This window comes from Schistocerca gregaria, chromosome X (assembly GCF_023897955.1).
Source record: "Schistocerca gregaria isolate iqSchGreg1 chromosome X, iqSchGreg1.2, whole genome shotgun sequence".
Lineage (NCBI taxonomy): Eukaryota > Metazoa > Arthropoda > Insecta > Orthoptera > Acrididae > Schistocerca > Schistocerca gregaria.
The window spans coordinates 366318772-366339825 of record NC_064931.1 but is presented as its reverse complement, the minus strand read 5'-3'; positions in this window follow the sequence as shown (position 1 = coordinate 366339825).

Genomic DNA, 21054 nt, shown 5'->3' with positions numbered 1-21054 from the left:
TCACCTCTATGGACACTGATGCTGGTGCTGTTTCCTGTGTATTAATTTTCATAGGGGAGGTTGTACCTGCTGTTGCTGTCTTCAAAATGCTTGCATAAATTTTCCTGGGACATATTCCTTGAGAGGTATTTGATGTTGACATTGTCTGTGTAGTGTCAGCCTGAGGAGAATTCTCTGATGGTGTCCCTGGCGTTTAGAACATTTCACTGCACTTTGTATGGACATGATTAGCATTGTCTGGAACTGTTATGATTGTCAGAGATATGGAAATGGCAGCTGAACTAGATGTATGATGAGTACTCTTCATAATTTCCATGATTTTTTTTTTACAGATAACAGTTTTCCCCCTCCCATTAAGATGCATACCATGCCTAGTAAAGAGTTAACAGTCCATATTCTGTGTGTGTAGGAAGAATGTGTTCTGAAAGGCAGATTCTGTAATACGCTCTGTTTACTTTCTCAGTTTCTTTATTTACACAGGAGAAATGTGGAAGATTGTATCTGTGTGGAATTCCTACAACGATTATTGCTTGCTTATCCAGTAGCATCAGTCATTTTGTATGTTCCCTTGAAATCATTTTTATAAACATCATTGGCACCTGCTATTATTACTGTGTACCATTTATTATTCAAGTGGTTCTTAATGATTTTTTACATAGGAGCTTCTGATTTAATGAACCTAGTGGTGTTTACTCGTTGATTGCATTGCTTCATAAAATGTTCGTAGTTCTTCTGTCATGACTGTCAGAATACATACAGATTTCACAATTTTTCAGCAGTTCATTACATAATTACATATTCTTGCTGATAGTTGGATTATATTTCCTAAGAATTATTTTAGCTTCATTTAAGGGTTGCTTTGACAGTTTCAACATTGTCTTATGATTCTTTTCTTAAGGATTATTTTCAGGTTCAGTTGAAGATTGCTTTGACAGTTTCAGCAATTTCTTGGGATTGGCTAGATGGTGCTTCTTGGGCTTTGCGTAACTGGGAATTTCATTCTGTCACTGCCCAGCATTCAGCTAAGTTTGAACATTTCTCTGGCTTGGAGTATGATATCATATCTTGAGAGCTTTATTTATGCTAGGGAAAGGACTAAATTTTACACCAGCACCTAAACATTTGTCAGCAGTTTATTTTACAAGTTCTGTTGAACAGATTGTTTTTTACTAGCTTTTTATGCTTACGAGAAGGTTAAGAGAGAAGAATATCATGTGTTGTGTGCATGTTTGCCCTAGAGTAATGTTATAGAAGCAGAGAGGATTGCTTTGCATTCTCGCAGGGTTTAGCTCCTTACCTCTAGCTACTATCAAGAGTTTTACCTCATATTCTGTTGTCTCTCCTAAATTATATGGCCTTCTGAAAATCCCTAAGGAAGTGTTTCCTCTCAGGCCTAATGCCAGTAATATAGGTGCTCTGACATACAGTGTAGCAAAACACCTTTTCTTGCTACTTTGTTGAAGCCCACTAGTAAGTCAATGTATATATTAGGAATTCAGTATATTTCACATATCAGTTATAGGGATTACATTTCACTGACTTATTTTAGTAAGTTTTGACATTGTTTCTATCTTTACTCACATTCCTGTGTCAAGTTTGTTATGGATAATTTAGGCTGTGTGTAGTGTTGAATTAACTAACTTTCTTTTCTATGAATTGACTTCAACCTACTTCCTTTCTCAATGACCAGTTCTGTGAGCAGAGAGATGAAATTAGGATGAGAAACCCTATGTCAGCAATTGTTCCCAATCATTTTATGGAAGATTTTGAAGAATGTGTCCTGGTGTCAGTGGCGTTGATACCTATATGGGTTTTTTGATATGTAAACAATTATTTTTGTTAATTAATTAGTTAGTTTCATGTTCCATGGATTGTATTGCATGATAAATCATAATGATGTGGAAAAAGTCATTTTACATTCACATCATAAAATTATTTTTTATAATGGCTACATACAGAACATTTATAAGCTTTTATTAAAAAAAGAAATACAGATGTGAGTTACTAATTCCATCCCACCATGTTTTACACATTCTAATAACAGAGATTCTTCTGCAAGATAGAAGGATTTGTCAAGGAGAACTTCTTCATTTTGTTTCCTCTTTTTACTTTACTGCCTGTCAGACATTTCATATCACTGGGTAAGTGATCAAAAATTTTATGTTGCAGCATTGTGCACCCTTTTTAGAGGGGTAATAAATTCCACTTTTCTTTCTGGTATTGTAATTATGTACATCATTTTCCTTTTGAACTGTATTGGATTATTTACTACAAACCTCATGAGGGAATAAATATACTGTGAAGCATTAGTCAGCATGCCCAACTCCTTAAACAGCTGTCCATGATGATCTTGGGTGAGCACATTTTTGACCAATGAAGACTTTCTTTTTAAAGATGAGTTGCTCCAAAACACTATTCCATACGATATTATTGAATAGAAACATGTCAACTTACTGATTTCTCTCTCCCAAGATTTCCAATGATTCTAAGTACAAATGTGGCTGAAATAAGTTGCTTTAGGAGTTCCAAAATGTGCCTTTTTCCTGTTTAAATTCTCATCAATAGGGACATCTAAAAATTTTGAAGTTCTCACCATATATTTTGTTTGCCTTATATGTGTTACATTTATCATTGGTGTGTCTTTTTACAACTGAGGGTAAGATCATTCACAGAAAACCAGTCAATGCTACTTTTCAGAACATTGTTTACCATTTCTCCTGTTTCTGTTTGTATGCTTGGATTGATTACAATACTAGTGTCATCTGCAAAAAGAACTAATTATCCTTATTGTGTATTAGACAGAAGATTGTTCACATATATGAGGAGCTATAGTGGACCTAACATTGAGCCTTGGGCTCCCATACAGGATTTCTCCCCAGTCAGATGAATGTCCCTTGACCATACTGGCTAAATTACAAATTGCAACTTTCTGCATTCATTTGCTTAGATATGACATTATCCATTGGTCGAGTATACCATCAATCCTATAAAGCATCTAAGATAATATTGTGATTAAAGTCAAGTGCCTTGAATAGGTCATAGAAAATAAAAACCTGCACCATTTTGTTATTTAATACTTGTTAATTTGGTGAGTGAACATGTAAATGGCATTCTCAGTACAGAAACTCTTCTGGAATCAAAATAGTGATTTACTGAGAATATTATTGTTGTTGTTCTCAAATACCCCATCTTTTCAAAGATTTTGGAAAATGTCAGCAGTGAAACATTTCAGTAGTTGTTTACATCTCTCTTACCACATTCCATAAAGAGAGGTTTAACGATGGCATATTTCAATCTCTCTGGAAAAATTCCCTAAGTTAGTGATGCATTACCTATTTCAGATAAGACTGGGCTTGTTATAAGTAAACAAATCTTAATTCATCTGTTAGAAACACCATAAAAACCATTGAGCTCTTATTTTTTGAGACAATTTACTTAATTTCAGAAGGAGAAGTTGATACATTCATATGACTGAATTTTGTGAGAGTTACTTTTTCCACATAAAGCTGTTACTTTCCTATTGAACTGCTTATTCCTGTGCTTTCTACTTGATATTACATTCCATATAGCCTTAAGTCTGTTGTGAGAATTATTGATTTATCACCTAAGTATGTTGCTTGATTCTTGAATAACCTTTCTTAGTAATTTTGAGTAGTTTTTGTGGTGTGCACCTACTGCAGGATCTCAGCTTGATCATTCCAACAAATACATTTCCTTTTTCCTTTCACGACATACTTTAAGCCCTCCAGTTATTCTTCATTTTTTACATGGCTGTTTAATGTCCTTTCTGATTGATTAGCTTATGCTAAATGCTATTTTCAAATAATGATACAAATTTATCATGGGATACATTAAATTTCATGGTTCATTACAAATTTCATCCCAGGTCATCTCTTGTAAACTATAGAAGTGTATGCTTGTGAATTAATACTGCAAAGCAGTTCACTTTCCATTGTAAATGTATATAGATTCCCACTGGGAGATTTTGAACTGCTTATGAGGAATCTAGATTCCTTACTGTGCTATCTACGAAATTACTACAAACTCTATTTGTATTAATATTTTTGAATTTGTATTTTGTCTTAATATATGTAAAAACTACTCCTTTTCCATATTAGTGCTGCATGAGTAAGCTGCTGGAGTGTAATCTTTTATATGTAACTCATATAACACTGTGGTTATGTGGTGCTCAAATAGGCACAGGATGTCTATCAGAGTTCTTTTTTTCCGAACTGACAAGAAGCCCTTCTACCTTATTACTCAATCCTCTAATACTTTGATGAAATAAGGTAACCTTACTTTTTTGTGCATACTTCAGTATTTTGTGGGGCTATTCTGTTATCTTGACTTCTTTTAAAGAATGTTGCCTGAATCCTGATCCTATACCAATAATAGTGCCTCTCTGACGCCAGTAACCACAGGGATCTTGCTTTTTGTGATGATGCCCCCCCCCCCTCCCCCTTCCCCATGAGGGGACCTCAGACGTGCACATTGTGTGTGTGTGTGTGTGTGTGTGTGTGTGTGTGTGTGTGTGTGTGTGTGTGTGAGAGAGAGAGAGAGAGAGAGAGAGAGAGAGAGAGAGAGAGAGAGAGAGAGAGAGATCACCTTCAGAGCCCACCATGCGTCCCAGTCTATCGACAGCTAGCCGAACTGTGCTCGGCCTTAGTTCTCTATGTGTGCTGCTACAGCTCTTTGTGTACATAATTGGTACCTGCTGAATGTCACTTAAATACTGTGTTCAAGTTGTTAATGCTTCTGTGGAATAAAGTGGTGTTCAGTCTATTGGTCGCGTTGTACTTATACCTAATTACTACATGATTGGGAACGAGCATGGTCCTGTTCTCTGCACAACTTTCTACTCTGGTTGGTTCTCTTGTTATTCTCGTGATGGGTCATGGTGTTATGGAGGACATTTTGCATCGGTTGGTCGAACAGCAAGAATCATTCACCACAGCATTGCACCACCAATCACAGGCACTGAACACTCAAACACGGGTACCTCAATCATTGGCTTCTGTTTTGTCTACTCGGCATGCTCTTCAGTCTGTGTTGCCTGCTGTTATGCTCTCAGTGGCCCCCATGGTTTATCTGCTTCCCTTTTCTACATACAATCAGACATAAGACTATTGAGAAACTGGATGTATACGTGAAATGTCTACAACAACACTTTCAAGTTTTTCAGATAACTGATGCTGTTTTATGTCATGCCTTGTTCCTTTCATGGGTATTGTCAAGAATGTATCAAGTCCTATGTTAGCTCACCTCCTTGCAGAATCTCTCTTCTTTAATGTTTGACCAAATGTGTGATCTTCTTGCAAAATACTACTGTAAGCGCGCACATATTATTGGATCTTGGGTTGAGTTTTAACACTGACAAGAAGTAACCACATCAATTCTATCAAGCATGGGCAGCTGAACTCCATGTGTTAGGTTGTCATTGTCACTTTGTGTCCAATGTGCATAAAAAGCCATATGGTGATCTGATGTTGAGAGATGCTATCGTTCATTTTGCTCCAGGTCATAAGTTGCGAGAGCTTGTCCTCCAGTGTGAAAATCCATCCCTTGCCAAAGTTTTATCTATTGCACAGTTGTTTGAGGTGTTGCGAGCTGCAGGTAACAAAATTAAGTCATGTTATCAGGTATCAGCAATCCAACTCTCTCCTCCACACCAAGCTTCAGATGGTTTGCAGGCAGAAGAAATGGTCATGGTGGTCTGCACACGATCACAGCACCAAAATGGCTGGCCTCAGTTCCAGCAACAGCAGCACCAACCAAGTACACAGGCCAGTAAACAATAATGTACACATTCCATGTTACCATCCTGTCCTTATTGTTTCATTAATCATGAACGTTCAGACTGCCCAAAATGCTGGGCTACTGTTATAATTGCAACAAAAAAGGTTATACTGTTTCTGTTTGCAATGCCAAGATTCAGCTCAATGATCCTGGTATGGATATGGGTGCAAACTTTGTTTCACCTATTTCCGTTGCATCAAACGAGCTTGTCGTTGATATTATGGTCCTGTATCCACATGCAAGTGGATACAGAAGCTGCAGTAACCCTGTTAAACTTACAAACTTATATGAACTTGGGCTCCCCTATGCTTCTCCCTGTATCACGAAAGTTAGTACATTACAATAAACATAGTATTCCTATTCTGAGCCAATTCTCTACCCTAGTGACCCAGAAGTTAGTAATCCAGTAACTAGCATGTCTTGTCATAGGTGATGCATGTACGGAGAAGGTTTTTGGATTAGATGCTTTTAAGCTGTTTGGTTTTACCATTTCAGATGAAGTGAATTTAGTGTCTGAACATGTGCTGTATACACAGTTAGATGCATTATGTTCTGAGTTTTCATCTTTGTTCTCTAGTAGATCAGAATACACCAACAATTTTCAAGTGCACGTTACCATGAAACCTTCTGCTTGGTCTCATTTTTTCTGGGCCTGTCCAATTCCAGTGGCTCTTAGGGAACAAGTCAAAGATTAATTAGATCAAGCCATGGTATCCTGCACTGTTAGGCCTATTGCATTGAGTTAATTGTCTACGCCCTAACTTATAGTAAAGAAATAGTTGGGCCAGTTACACCTCTGTGGCGATTTTATAGTTTCTGTCAATCTACAATCTACAGTGGATACGTACCCGATACAATGCTTGGACTAACTCTTTTTTAAGTTGTCAGGTGATCAATATTTCTCAAAAATTGACTTGTTGCATGCCTATTTACAACTCCCTTTCCATACAGAGCCACAACGTATGTTAATTACCAATACTCCTTTTGGATTGTACTAATACTCGTGGTTGCCTTTTGTAATTGCCAGCATTCCCACTATTTTTCAACATTTTTTGGAACAACTTACAGTGTCTGTGCTGGGTTGTGCAAACTATTTGGATTACATTGTAGCTTCTGTCCTCCAAGCAGCTGAGATGATGAAGTGTAATTTAGAAAAATGTCAATTTTTTCAATCTTATACCATTTGCTTGGGTTTGAAGTTTCTCATGATTGTCTCAAACCCTGCATCAACATGTTTCTGCTATTGTGTCACTTCCACACCCTATGTCACTCAAAGAACTCCAGGTTTTTCTAGGCAAAGTCACCTACTGCCATAAATGTTTGCCTGGGCCACTGATAACTGCGCAGCTGTTACATGCACTACTGCACAAAGGAGCTCAGTTTCGCTGGTCGCTGGTTTGTGAAAGCATGTTTTCCATTCTTAAGACCAAGTTGCATTCTGCACCCTGCTTAGTGATGGACCAACCAGGCCTCCACTCGGTCCTTGTGGTGGACGCTCCATAGTACGGGTTGGGAACGGTGTTGCCTCATAGATATCCCAATGGCTCCGAGTGGCCGATTGCGTATGCCTCAAAAATGCTGATTCCTGCTCAAACTAGGTACTCTCAGATAGAAAAGGAAACTTTGGCCATTGTATATGTTGTGAAGAAATTCTATGTTTTTTCTCTGTGGTACCAAATTCCACCTGGTCACCAATCATACATGATTGGTTTTTTTATTCAGCCCTTCTGTGTTATTACCAGATAGAGCAGCTCATCACATTCTATGTTTGGCTCTTTTCTTTTCATGTCAGAACTATGAGATTCATTTATGCCCTACAAATCAACTTGAAAATGGTGATGCTTTTTCCTGTCTGCGGGCCGGTCTGGACCTAGGATTTGATCAGGAGGAATTGCTTTGTTTCCACATTGATGTTAGTGCACAGCAGATGGGTGATGGTTTCCCCGTAACTAGCACATGGATTGCAAAGACTGTAGCATCAGATTCCATTTTGCGCAAGGTCATAATATCCGTACCACCTTCTCATGCATCTGACCCCCTCTGTAATTATTACGTCTTTCTACATTGATTCTCTCTTATGGACGGTGTTCTGCTTTTAGAAACAGTTGACATAGCCCTGTGGGTAGTGATCCCCTCAGTGCTTTGTTCAGAGGTTCTCTATTTATTACATGCAGATCACTGGGGTGTGTCTTGCACAAAAGTGTTGGCCTGCTGACAATGTGTTTTGGCCCAGAGCGGACGGTGACATTACCCACTTGATTGCCTCTTGTTCACAGTGTGCAATGCACCAAGCACCTTCCTGGGCATCGTTGACTCCTTGACCAATGCCGTCAAATGCATGGGACTGTATACATGTGGATTCTGCTGGCCCCTTTCTCAACACATATTGGCTGTTGGTCACCAATGCATATTCTCGTTTTCTATATGCCATTCATTGTGATTCCACATCCACAACTACCACTGTCACAGCCTTGCCCAATTTTTTTTCCCTTCAAGGCTTGCTCAAGACGTTAGTGTTTGATAACAGTCCACAATTTTCATCACAAGAGTTTGTGGCATTTTGCATTTCCCATGGTATCTGCCACATCCTTGCCCCAGCATTGCATCCACAATCTAATGGTGAGCCAAAATGCCTAGAGTAAACCGCATTGCTGCTATGGTCGCAGGTTCGAATCTTGCCTCGGGCATGGATGTGTGTGATGTCCTTAAGTTAGTTAGGTTTAAGTAGCTCTAAGTCAAGGGGACTGAGAACCTCAGATGTTAAGTCCCATAGTGCTCAGAGCCATTTGAACCATTTTTCAGCCGAGAGTACGCATACAAAACTCAGATGGAAAAGTATGTTGGCAGCTCTTCATCTGACATTACCTTAGACTGGTTTCTCTCCTAATACTGTTTCTTGCCATTCGTCAAGAAAAGCCCACCAGAGCTACTCTGCTACACCATGGGTGCCAGCAGAGTACACTGCTACACCTCCTGCATCCTCCACCTGCACGTCAACCCATACAGCTGCCGCACCTCTTCTGGCTCAGTGTCGCTGTCTTGGAATGTGATTTCAGACATCACCTTTGGATATCAGGTATCATTACCAGATACCAGGGATGGCATCTCTGCAACATCCACATGCCTTTGCTCAAGGCACGTGATTAACTTTGCCTTAACACAGGTGGCTTGGCACCCCCTGATTTCACACCATTGCCTCCAAGCCTGTCCACATGGGGCATCCCACCACTTGCTGCTGCCAGTTCTCCCCTTCTGTCTGGGCAAGGGCATCCATCCAGCAGTTCCTCCATTGCCTCTGACACCATAATCACGGATTCTGTCACCCGTTCCTGGGCAACTGCTGATACCAGTATCATCGGCACCTTGAGCAGTGTCACCAGAGACGTTGCCTAAGGTCAACATCAAAACAGCCCTAGCATCGCATATGTTGCTATATAGTGTGATACGGGAAGATGGGCACAGAATGTATCAGCACCTGAAGCACTTCAGACCATAGATTCCCATAGCAGCACATCACATTAGTTCTATGGGAGAGCATCGATGAGTTCCCCATTTCCATACTACAGTCACCCCAGAGAAATTCCACCCCATAGTCTACACATATCACTCCCTACTTGATTATACGTCAACATCCACACTTAACGCACATTGCAACACAAATTTCATGCTTAAAAATAGAATTAAGTCGCTTAGTACACTTTACACTGCCCAGAGTTTCGTTATATACCAGCTGCAAAAATCAGGTTGGCGCTTCATGTGTATGATATGGCATAAAAAGTTAATTATTCCCACCATAAAAGTTAATTATTTCCGCTTACAACAAAAACTCAGTACTCATTTAACTGCAGTGTCTGTTAATTAACTTAATCAGACAGGATGTAATTTTAATGTACGCAGACTGTGTGTAAACAAACTACTAGTGCAAAAATTTCTAAACCAAACAACTTAAGATTGACGCTACTTTCTGGAAATATGAACTTAATGATGAATGGAGATCTGTTCTTAAATTGTTGCAAAAGAAAACGGAAGAATTAAATGGAATTCTCTAAGTTAACTGTGCCAAAACGTAAGCAAATATACGATTGCAACCTAACCTTCATGATCTATTCACGTTTTCTGGATTAGTATGAAAGGAAAAGTTACAACTTTAATGGTAAGGTTGCAAAATGCACTAATACATGTATTTAATGAGTACTTTGCACTAAACTAACTGTTATTACAACCTAAATAACTTACCTTTAAGAGCACCTAGCCTGATGGAAGCGAGAATTTGTGCAGTATTTTATATCATCTCAATTCAATCTGCTTGAAAAACTGAAACATGCTTCATAATGAGGATGGAAAAGGAGGACTGCCTTCTGTTCGTTGATGTGTTGGTCAGGAGACAGGATGATGGTACCTTGGGCCATGTATTCTGTAGGAAGCCAACGCAGTCTAAACCTTTAGGCTAGTAGCTGCCACCATGTGACCCAGTGTGAGTCGGTACTTTGTATCTCAGGTCATATCATCTCAGACCCTGAGCTGTGTAACCCACCTTGAAGTTGCACATGTCGGAACACTGACCACAATAACTTTACACTCCAGCACGTATAAATTACCGACTATCGTTTATATGTGTACAGCGCCCAAAAAAGGTACAAAATGCATCTATCACGTCTTACAGTCGGATATACCCGTCAATGCGCTGAAATCGCAATTCTCCAAGTCAAATCTATCCCCCCCCCCCCTTTGCGGCTAGATATACGCAATTTTTTTACAGGAGTAGTAGTCTGATCACTTCCCACACACGTCTGGTGATATGTCGAAACACTGACAACAGTAACGTTACGTTCCAACAGCATAAGATTCTCAACAAGTAGCGTGATTATCATATATTGGTATATAGGGTCAGAAAAATTATGGTATGTCCACGCAAGCTGGGTGTCGTTTCACACAACCTACCATAGCTTCCCAGTATCAAAACCCTTCCGACACATCGTCATTATCGTGTATTTATAACGTAATTACAATTAAAAGCCCCACATGTCTTTTATATACGTTATGTACCTTCTTGCACAATAATCGGCGTATGCCCAAGCAGAAAGAACTAAGACACTTAATGCAGAAAGAGTAACTTAGGAGAGTCCAGCTAACTTCTATGGAAGCAATACCTGAATCTCCCAGACGTCTCAGTCCCTCGAGATGTCAAGATTTCGTCACTTCTACGAAGTTATTTAATATACAGGTCATCTGGTCAATCAGAATCGAGAACAGACTGTAGGCGTTCTGCTCTTGGGATGTCTTAAATAAATAGATCGGTCTCCAGATTTCACCATCAGTATAGTGTCATTATACATTGATTGAAAGATAGTGGCTATTGGTAAATTCCCACCCACACTCCGTCCTTGGTATTGCTGAAATGATCCACAGATCAATGGATTGTTCATATGTTGGAGTCCAGTAGAACTATGAACTTTGTCTATGATTCTGTTGTTGATGACGGATGAGCAAACTGCCAAGGTCAGGCCTCTATAACTTTCATTTTTGTTTTATCAAAACTACGGTTCTCGCCAACTTCTCTCATCAACAAATCATCTTGTCTGCAATATGTGTGTTGAGGTAATAAGAATACATGCAAGTTGCCCACTGTCTTGGATGCTTTCCTAGAAAAGATAACCATCTGCCTCTACACTGACATGGATCTGCATTAAAGGGTGATAGAAAGTAGATGGAGTAATCGGTTGAGAAGGGTTGTAATGAGGTATGATTTAATGGTAAACTGATGATGCATTCTAGAGAGAGGGAGATGTTGTGGGACATATTTAACCATTTTTTCCGTCAGGCTGTTTCAGTTGTATGGTATAACCTGTTTTCGACTCATGCACAGTTTCGTGTTTCTTGTGTGACCCAGAGCGAAATATGCCTGCAGTCGATAACTGGAAACCTCTCCGTACCACAAGTGGCAGACTGATACGAGCACAGCATAATTTACAAACTGTAATCGGACGTGAACATCTCCAAAACCTATATAGTGCATGTATGGCAAAGAATCTATGTTTTTTTTCTTCTCCTTTGGTGTGAAAGGTAGTAGTTTTATTTTCTTAAAGTTTCTTATGATAGTTAGTGGGAGAAATTGCAGGTTGAATGTATGTCAAGTGATGGAAATATATTTCCTGCATTGGAGTATTAACAGTGTTCCATTCAACGCAACAAATGTATCAAAAATCGCACTGCTTTAACATTATAGGATATTTAATTGTAGAGTTGTATAGCCTAAGGAGGGGCGTGTTTATGTTCTAAGTTAATTTCTCTCTTCCCAGTACCTTCTTGGTATGGAATCCAAACACTACAACAATGCTACAGAATTGATAGCACAACTGATTTACATAAAATGTTTCAAACTCCTTCCACCTAAAGCTCCATCATGTGTAAACCATATGTTTCTTCTTCTTCTTCTTCTTCTTCTTCTTCTTCTTCATCTTCTTGTTAAACGTCAGCACCACACTCTCAATTGAATCAGCCCCTTATCTATAACATACCTATAGCGAGTGCTAACCATCTCAGCTTGCATGCATCTAAATAGATTGTGTGTAATTGGATGGGTGATGTGCGTAAGGTTGGTAAGGAACAGACTTCACAGGATGGCAGTTAAAGTACTGAAACGAAAATACTGGTCTATATCACTAGCGTCTGTCAGTTGTACAATATTGGATCACAAACTATACTCTTTCTGGAAGCAAAATATCGAAGTGCATTGATTATGAAGAACTTAGATCAATGTTTTCCTTCATGAGATGTTGAACATATCAGGTATAGTACATAGTACCCTGCCACTTCTGGTCAGATCCAAATAAAAATGTAACAGTGTTGCAAGCAGAATCGGTTAAAGACGGAGGAAGAGTTATGAGATGCATTGACAGGGACCATCTAGAGTTGTCCTCATGATCCTTCACTGATAGGTTCAATAAAGTGGTAGCTGGTTTTGAAATAGAGCTCAGAGTGTTGCTATGGATACGACTGGTTTGTTGGAGTGGCAATCATCAGAGGTAATGGTGATATCCTACGGGGCAAGGGGGGTGGGACGATGGATTTGAAGTGGAGATTTGTGGTTTCAGCACATTGATGAGTACCAACTGTAAGGCATCATAGATTCATTTCTTAATTTTTTCTATCACTATAAACATATAAACCAATAATCAGAAATGTGTATGTGTTCAAGTGTTAAATTATTGTGCTCAGTGGTCCGACATGTGCAAGGAAAAAGATGCAGGTGGGACTATGCCCAGGAGGTATAGATTTGATGTGGAAAACTGTGTTTTGAATGCTTTGATAACCGTAAGTGGTTTAAAAGATTTTACTTGGAAAATGGTTTCCAGCCATAAGGAGGATATTGATTTATGTGGGAAACTGATACTTCGCTCATTACTGAATGTCACCAGATTGGCGCTATGGTCGTAATTTTTAATTGTAATTGCACTGAGAAGAACGTGGCTGGTTTCCTAGGATGATACAACTTGGCATATGGGCACATGGAAGAGGTAGCTGGAGGCTGGAAGGAATGGACACTTTGGGCCTAAGCTGCAAGCTGCTGCTCAAACTCCCAAATAGGTCAGGTGATGTAGAAGCATGCAGTTGACCTAACTGTGTCGCCCTCTGGAAGAGTGATTACCAAACTAATACTGAGTATGTGTTAGGCATTCGCAATCATGTGTGCTTGCAAGTATCCTCCGAATTTTATGTGGAAATTTGAGGAGATTCAGAATCGCAAGTGTTTTTGTTAGACAATTATTCCCCCCCCCCCCCCCCATGTAAATTGATCAGTTGATGGCTGGGCAGTCACAGAGGCACTCTCTCTGACCTTTGAGCATCTGGAATGGCCACTGAGGGGATGCTGGCAGATATGTGTGGAGTAGAAAGGGTGGCCAACGCATGGCAGTGGCCTATGGAAATTTCATGGTGATCAGTCCCCTAGAACTCAGAACTACTTAAACCTAACTAACCCTAGGACATCACACAACACCCAGCCATCACGAGGCAGAGAAAATCCCTGATCCCGCTGGGAATCGAACCCGGGAACCCGGGCGTGGGAAGCGAGAACGCTACCGCATGACCACGAGATGCGGGCATGGAAATTTCGATGATACCCAACATCTAACTGTGACATCTACTAAGGAATGGATCGTTGTTTAAGTGTATGTTTTTACAAAGTGCCCAGTCCATGTTGCGCCAGCTGTTGTGTGCAGCATTGAGTGCTTCTCAGCACATCCCAGTGGGCTCTGCCTTGCAGTCGTGGATTGATATTTGTTTAAATGTAGATGGATTTGTTGTTGTTACTATTTTATCACACAGTAGGTGCTTTCCCCTCCTTTTTCTACCTGGTGTGGCCAGAGCCAAGTTGAGAATTCTATAGTGCTATAAAAATCCATTTAGTGTATCTTTAGGTGGTCGGGAATTACACCACTAAAACGGTATTAATTCGCACCGAAAGTTGAAATTACAACTACCATTTCATACAGTACTACTTCCAGCCATGACGGCAAATTTCCAGTTGACCAATTTATTGTTTATGATAGTGGTATTCTGAGCACACTCGAGTCAAACTCCTGTCCTGTCTCCTGCAACTTGTTTAAGGACATAGTGCATTGAGCTGAAATCTTAAATTCTAACTATCATTTCCATCTACCTCTAATATAATGGATTTCCTGTCAGTCGACCTGTCTGCCAGTATCTACCAATAGGAGACAAGGAAAATCCAGAAGGGGAAAGAGTTGGGTTTGGTAACTGGACAGTTGCAGGATTGAATTCAGGATAGCCCAGAATTTTCTGACAAATATGCCAGTCCTAGTATCCACCAACAAGAAGTATAGAAAAATTGGCACACACATAGGGTATCGATTTTATAAATTAGTCATTCAGTTTGATTGAGTGAGAATAGCGCAAATAGACTATTTTCAAGACATTCACAGCGTAGCATTTTGATAAAGGCTGGGGATTTAACAGGTATCCCTTACTACATTCAGGACAAAAGAGAGTAGTGTGGTTACCAGAGGTACATGACAGAAGCTCTCTGGTCAGGAAATAACCTCTTGACAGAGAGAGAGAGAGAGAGAGAGAGAGAGAGAGAGAGAGACAGAGAGAGAGAGAGAGAGAGAGAGAGAGAGAGAGAGAGAGAGAGGAGGAGGAGGAGGAGGAGGAGGAGGAGGAGGAGGAGAAGAAGAAGAAGAAGAAGAAGAAGAAGAAGAGGGACAGAGAGCATGTGTTTCGAGAGGAATTTCCCAGGTATCAATATCACAGAGTTGCAACCACCTCATGTCTGGCAGCAAGTATCTAGAAGAGTGAAGGGGAGGAGGTTGGAGGAACAGTGACTGGGGAGCTTTCCTATCTCAGCTTACTCTGTTGGTGGTACTGTGAACTAGTTCAGTCGGTATCTGCACACCAGGGTGAGTGCATAGAGAAGCTGCTTCCACTGACCTGATTTGAATGATGCATGTTTGGGAAGATTTCAATGGAAGCTGACATCCAGTATCATGCACTCCTCTCCGACTGACCAGTGCCTCCCAGTCCAGTGCTCAGAACTCAAACGGTTGCCACTGGTCTGGCATGTTGGTGCGGCGCACGAGGATGTGATTGAGTAGTTTTTTGCGAGATACGCTTAGTACAATCTGTACGAGTGTATTAGATGTGCTCGATTTCAATTTGAGTACTCCTTGTGTGATTGAAAAAAGCAAATTATTTATGTATTTAATTACTTCTTTTTGATGGTTTTTATAAGACCTACACCTTCCAAAATTATGTAAGCAGCAGAGAATGATCAGCTCTTCCTGCCAAATAAAGAGATCCAACCCCCTCCAAATTGTTATGAAAACTGAATTTTATAAATAAACAATATATTATTATGCTCTATGCAATGTGGTTGAATTTCCTGTTTTGGGATCACTCCAGTCCACCAGTTCAGCACAGACTGAGCCATTTTTCCCCACCAACTTTTTTCTGGGAGGGGTGGGAATGGACGGAACAAGGGGGTTGCGAGTTGGGACATCCTCTGGCAGTGGTACTGTGCACTTCCTCAGGTGATCCCTGCACATCAAGGTGAGCACGCAAATGAAAAATCTCTAACAAGACAACACCTCCAATCTACAGCATTATACATAATTAGGACATTTAGTTGTTGAACAAGGTAATACTTGGAGCTTCTAGGTCATCAGCTCAGCATAGACTATGCATTTCTCACCATTTTTCCTGGTGGGGACAGGGTGGGGAGGAGAGAGGACGAATGGGGAGGGCTCAGTTTTTCGAACAAATTTCCAACAGAGTATCAGCCAAAATAAATAAAATAAACTACCCAATGTCCTTCCTCTCCAGCAGTTCAGCACAGACTAAGTACTTTTCCCTCCAATTTCCAACATGGGGGTGGGGAGAGGAGAAGTGGGGCAGGGAAGGGGAGTGCTGTGGGATTTCTCAAAGGAGGATGTGTTAATTAATTTATCAATTTAATTAATTAGTTTATTTGACATCAAAGTGTGCTTGTATTTGCAGGGTTTTCCTATTTGGTTGATTTGTTGGAAGAGATCAAGTAGTGAGGTCATCAGTCTCATCAGTTTAGAGAAGGCTCTGGAAGGAAGTTGGCTGTGCCCTTTCAAAGGGACCATCCCAGAATTTGCCTGAAGCGATTTAGGGAAATCACACAAAACCCAAATCAGGATGGCAGGATGCAGTATTGAATAATATTCCTCCCAAACGTGAGTCCAGTTTGCTGAACGCTGTGCCACCTCATTTGGTGGGTTTTTGTAAAGGATTGAAGAAAGAGAGGGGAGGGTGAGTGGTTGGGGGTTTTTCAGAAGGATGGACTACCCCAGGGGGTCGTCAAAAGTGCGCTTGTATCGATGAGGGGGACTGGGAGAAGGTTGGAGATTTCCCAAAGTGGTTGCAGGCACAAGGGAAGAGGAAGGGGAGGGTTTCTTCATAAGGACTGATTATCCTCAAAGTGTCATAAATCAATTAATCCCTGGATGGTCATAAATCAATCAAATTTGCCTCTGGATGTAGGCTTGCCCCTGAATGTATGCAACCTACACAAAGAAATTGACTCAGAACTCTCTTTGCCCTACTACTATCGTTGTCCACAGGAATAAAGCTAGATGCAAAACATGAACCTAATTGTCTTTGAAAGACAGTCAGTTGGGTTTTTGGAAAGATACATTGCTTCACAAGTTTCATGTTTGTTTTGTTTGAGAAAGTTATATAAAGATTTAATTTAACAAAACAGTGGATTACTGTTTCGTTGCAAATAGAATATTTATTCAAATGTATAACTCATTTGTTGTTTAAATTCCTTTTTAAGGACATCATATCTGAATGCAAGTGCAATAGTGATTGTAATGGTAAGTTAAAAATCATAATTGATATTTATATTCCTGATTGCGCAAAACTGTCAAACGAAGTTGTCAGTGTGCAGATTGACACAAACATGCTCATAAAGGGGAAGGGAAATGTGTATGAAAGAGACAGTGGAGCTACCTGACTTTAAGTGTACATTTTCCATTTTAACAGGATTGCTTAAAATGCACCACTCGTCAGACAATTTTCATACAATGTTGTCATGTTCTTTCAGTGCTGACATTCTGAAAATTATTCATTTTATTAGTGAAATGATTGGATGGCTCTTGTACTGTGAACAAATACTCCTAATAGAATTAAAATAAAACGATCAGCTACTTTGTCGTGATTTAGTTCGCTCTAAAAGAATGAAAATTCACAACAAATTAGTTTCTCTACCGTCTAATTATCAGTATTCCTCTAAAAATAATGTCATATCTAAGTAACGTTAATACGTGAGTGTGAATTCAGAGGCTTTAAGTAGAGAGAGCTAGTTTCACGTAGGGTTTTAATGGTGAAACCCAGGGCAGTGTATTTCAGATTCCCGCCCGTGCGTTTCTCAGTCGCCCACCCTGGCGAGGCATGACATCACTAGGCAGCTACTGCGCCGTGTCTATGAGACGCGCACAGTTGTTGAGTTCTCACTTCTTAGAGTTTAGTTCATGAGCTGTGGTGTATTCTGGTAGGAAGTGGTATGTTTTCTAATCTTGCGAGTTGTTCACAGTATAATCTGAGTAAAATGAGCAAAAACACATCGTACTGTGCTATTGCTAAGTGCAGGAACTCTGGGCATAGAACAATGTACATTCTACCATCGGTTTCCGAAAGGTATAGAACTCCAACGCGAATCATCGTCTCTTAGTTCTGAACATTTTCGTCCACAGGATTACAAAAGGGACTAGCAAAATGAGTTGTTGTGTTTACCTACAAGAAATACGCTGAAGTCAGGTGTGTTACATTCCAGAAAATACCTATCTGGCATGGAAATAAACCTGAGAGCTCTTCAATAATTGGAAGTTCCGAGAAAATAAAAAAACTGTACTAGTCAGCACAGAAATTCCTTCTGATCCGATCGTTATAATCATAGAGCCAGAAATTAAGGAATTGTGAAGAACACAAATGCTTTACTAGAGAAAAAAATTACAGCTATGAAGAAAACTAAGAAACAGGGCGTATCCCGCAAAACATCTGTTCCTGCTAGTAAAAATACAGGGAAGAGTAAGTAAGGAGGTGAAAACTATAATGTATCAGTGTTTCATTACAGATAAATTCGGTGCCCCATGAAGGAAAAAAGTGTAAATTGGAGTTCGGAGAATAATGCATTACTTTGAGAGCTTTGTCTTGTAAAGCATATGCTTATCTAAGAAAAAAGAAGTATCCTTCTCCCTGTCAATCAACGCTCCAAAAATGGAAAAAGCACTTTAAGTGTCAGCCAGGCATTTTCAAGGCTATACTGGATTTAATTACAGCTAGGTGACAGATAATTATTACAGAACTTGAAGCAGTTGGGGTTCGTGTTGTAGCAGTTACATGTGATATGGGCACAAAAATGGCTCAAATGGCTCTAAGCGCTATGGGACTTAATATCTGAGGTTATCAGTCCCGTAGACTTAGAACTACTTAAACTTGACTAACCTAAGGTCATCACACACATCCATGCCCGAGGCAGGATTCGAACCTGCGACCGTAGCAGCAGTGTGTTTCCGGACTGAAGCGCCTAGAACCGCTCGGCCTCAGCAGGCGCCGGGAGCAAAAAATTCGGGAGTGTGGAAACAACACGGTGTGTCCTAGCAAATATTTTTCGCATCCTGCGATAACATAAGGAAAATATGATTTCTTATGACATACTGTATTTGCTAAAATTGTTAAGAAACCACTTTGTTCATGACTGTATCATCCTGTTTGACAATATGTTATTTACAAAGACAGTAATAGAATATCTTCTACAGCATCAGATGAGTGATCTTACGATCATTTATCCCATATTGGAAGCTCATATGAATGTGGATGGACAGCTATTTTCACGTCACACTGCCCAAGTTCTGACATACATCCTCCATAAAGATCGCAAAGGAAACTTCATCGAATTGATAAGTGACATTTTAGTTGTGTTGAATTCAAGAGACACTCAAGATCACAAAGCAGCTCTTAGAAATGGCTATAGTTTCAATGTCAGAAGTCAAGAAAATTCGCTGAAGGGGTTTTTGGAAATTTGCTCGAATATGTGAGTAGGAAATAGTATCCTTCCATTCCAAAAAGGATTTGTTACATCAATAAATTCACGTTTTGGACTTTTAACAGACGTGAAAAATGCTGGGGAAACCCACATCTGACTTCTAGACTGAATCTAGACTGTAGTGAAAATTTCTTTTCTAGAATTCGTGATCTTGGTGCATTTTATAATAACGAGGTTAAAATTAGAATTTGCCTACTAATACTGACTGGTAATGCGACAAATGTACCTTTGTACCATGGTGCTCCCATTGCATAGGACGAAGATGATACTTCAGCAGAAAAAACAATGGGTGAATCCGAGAGTTCTATTTCTGCTGAGTTGTACAACAAAGTAGCTCACACGTCACATCGCGACACTTTGCATGAAGAAGATTTGCTTAGAGACTGCAGTGTTAGTCATTCTGTGTTCTCCAATGTAGAGATTACTCATGATGCCTTAAAGTACTTGCCAGGATACATTGCATTCAAGTGTAGAAATATTGACAGTTCATTAGGAATAACAACAGCAAAATACCATGTCGATGCAAAATTAACAGTTAAATAAGACTGGAAAAGTGTACTTTCGAAAGATGGGCTTACTTCTCCATCACCTGAGTGGTTCTATACAGTATCAGATTTCGAAATTATTTTTTCATCCTTTCACGGGGCAAATATTTCACGTTGCAAACGCGTGATGCAATCATTAGGAGCACCAGGACAATCAAGGTTTCCAGCAATAGAATAGAAAATAATTGATTTGTATGTAAGAATGAGAACTTTCATCTGCATCTGAATTTGAGTCCAATGAAGTGGGTTTCAGCAACTTCAAAATAAAGTTTCCGTGTCACCATCATTAGGTATATTTCCTTATCTGAATCGAAAGATTCTCTAAATACACTAATCAGCCAGAACATTATGACCCCCTATCTAATAGCCAGTGTGCCCACCATTGGCATAGAAAACAGCGGCAATGAGTCATAGCATGGAAGCAATGAAGTCTTGGTAGGTCGCTGAAGAGAGTGGCACCACATCTGCACTCACAAGTCACCTAATTCCCGTTAATTCTAGGGAGGGGAGCGACCAACGCTGACGCTATGTTCAATCACACCCCTGATGTGTTCGATCAGGTTAAGATCTAGCGATTTGGGGGGTCAGCACATCAACTGAAATTCTCCACTACGTTCCTTAAACCACTCCATCACACTCCTGGGCTTGTGACATTATCTTGCTGAAAAATTTCACTGCAATTTTGAAACATGGCCATCATCATGTCAGGCTGTACTTTATCTGCAACCAACGTATGATACTCCTTGGCCGTCATTGTGCCTTGCATGAGCTCCACTGCACCCATGGATGTCCACATAAACGTTCCTTAGAGAATAATGAAGCCGTTGCCAGCTTGTGTCCATCCTGCAGAATGAGTATGAAGAAGTTGTTTCCATAGAAGACGACGGATTTGTGCCCTCTCATTGCCATGATGAAGAAGGTATTGATATTCATCAGACCATACAACGCTCTTCGATGCACCAATATTCAGTGCCGATGGTCACATGCCCGATTCAGTCATAGTTGCCAATGTCATGGTGTTAATTTTGGCACTTATATGGGTCCTCGGCCATGGAGGAGAAGTGTCTGGTGAACTGTGTGTTCAGACACATTTCCACTCTGTCCATCATTAAAGTCTGATGT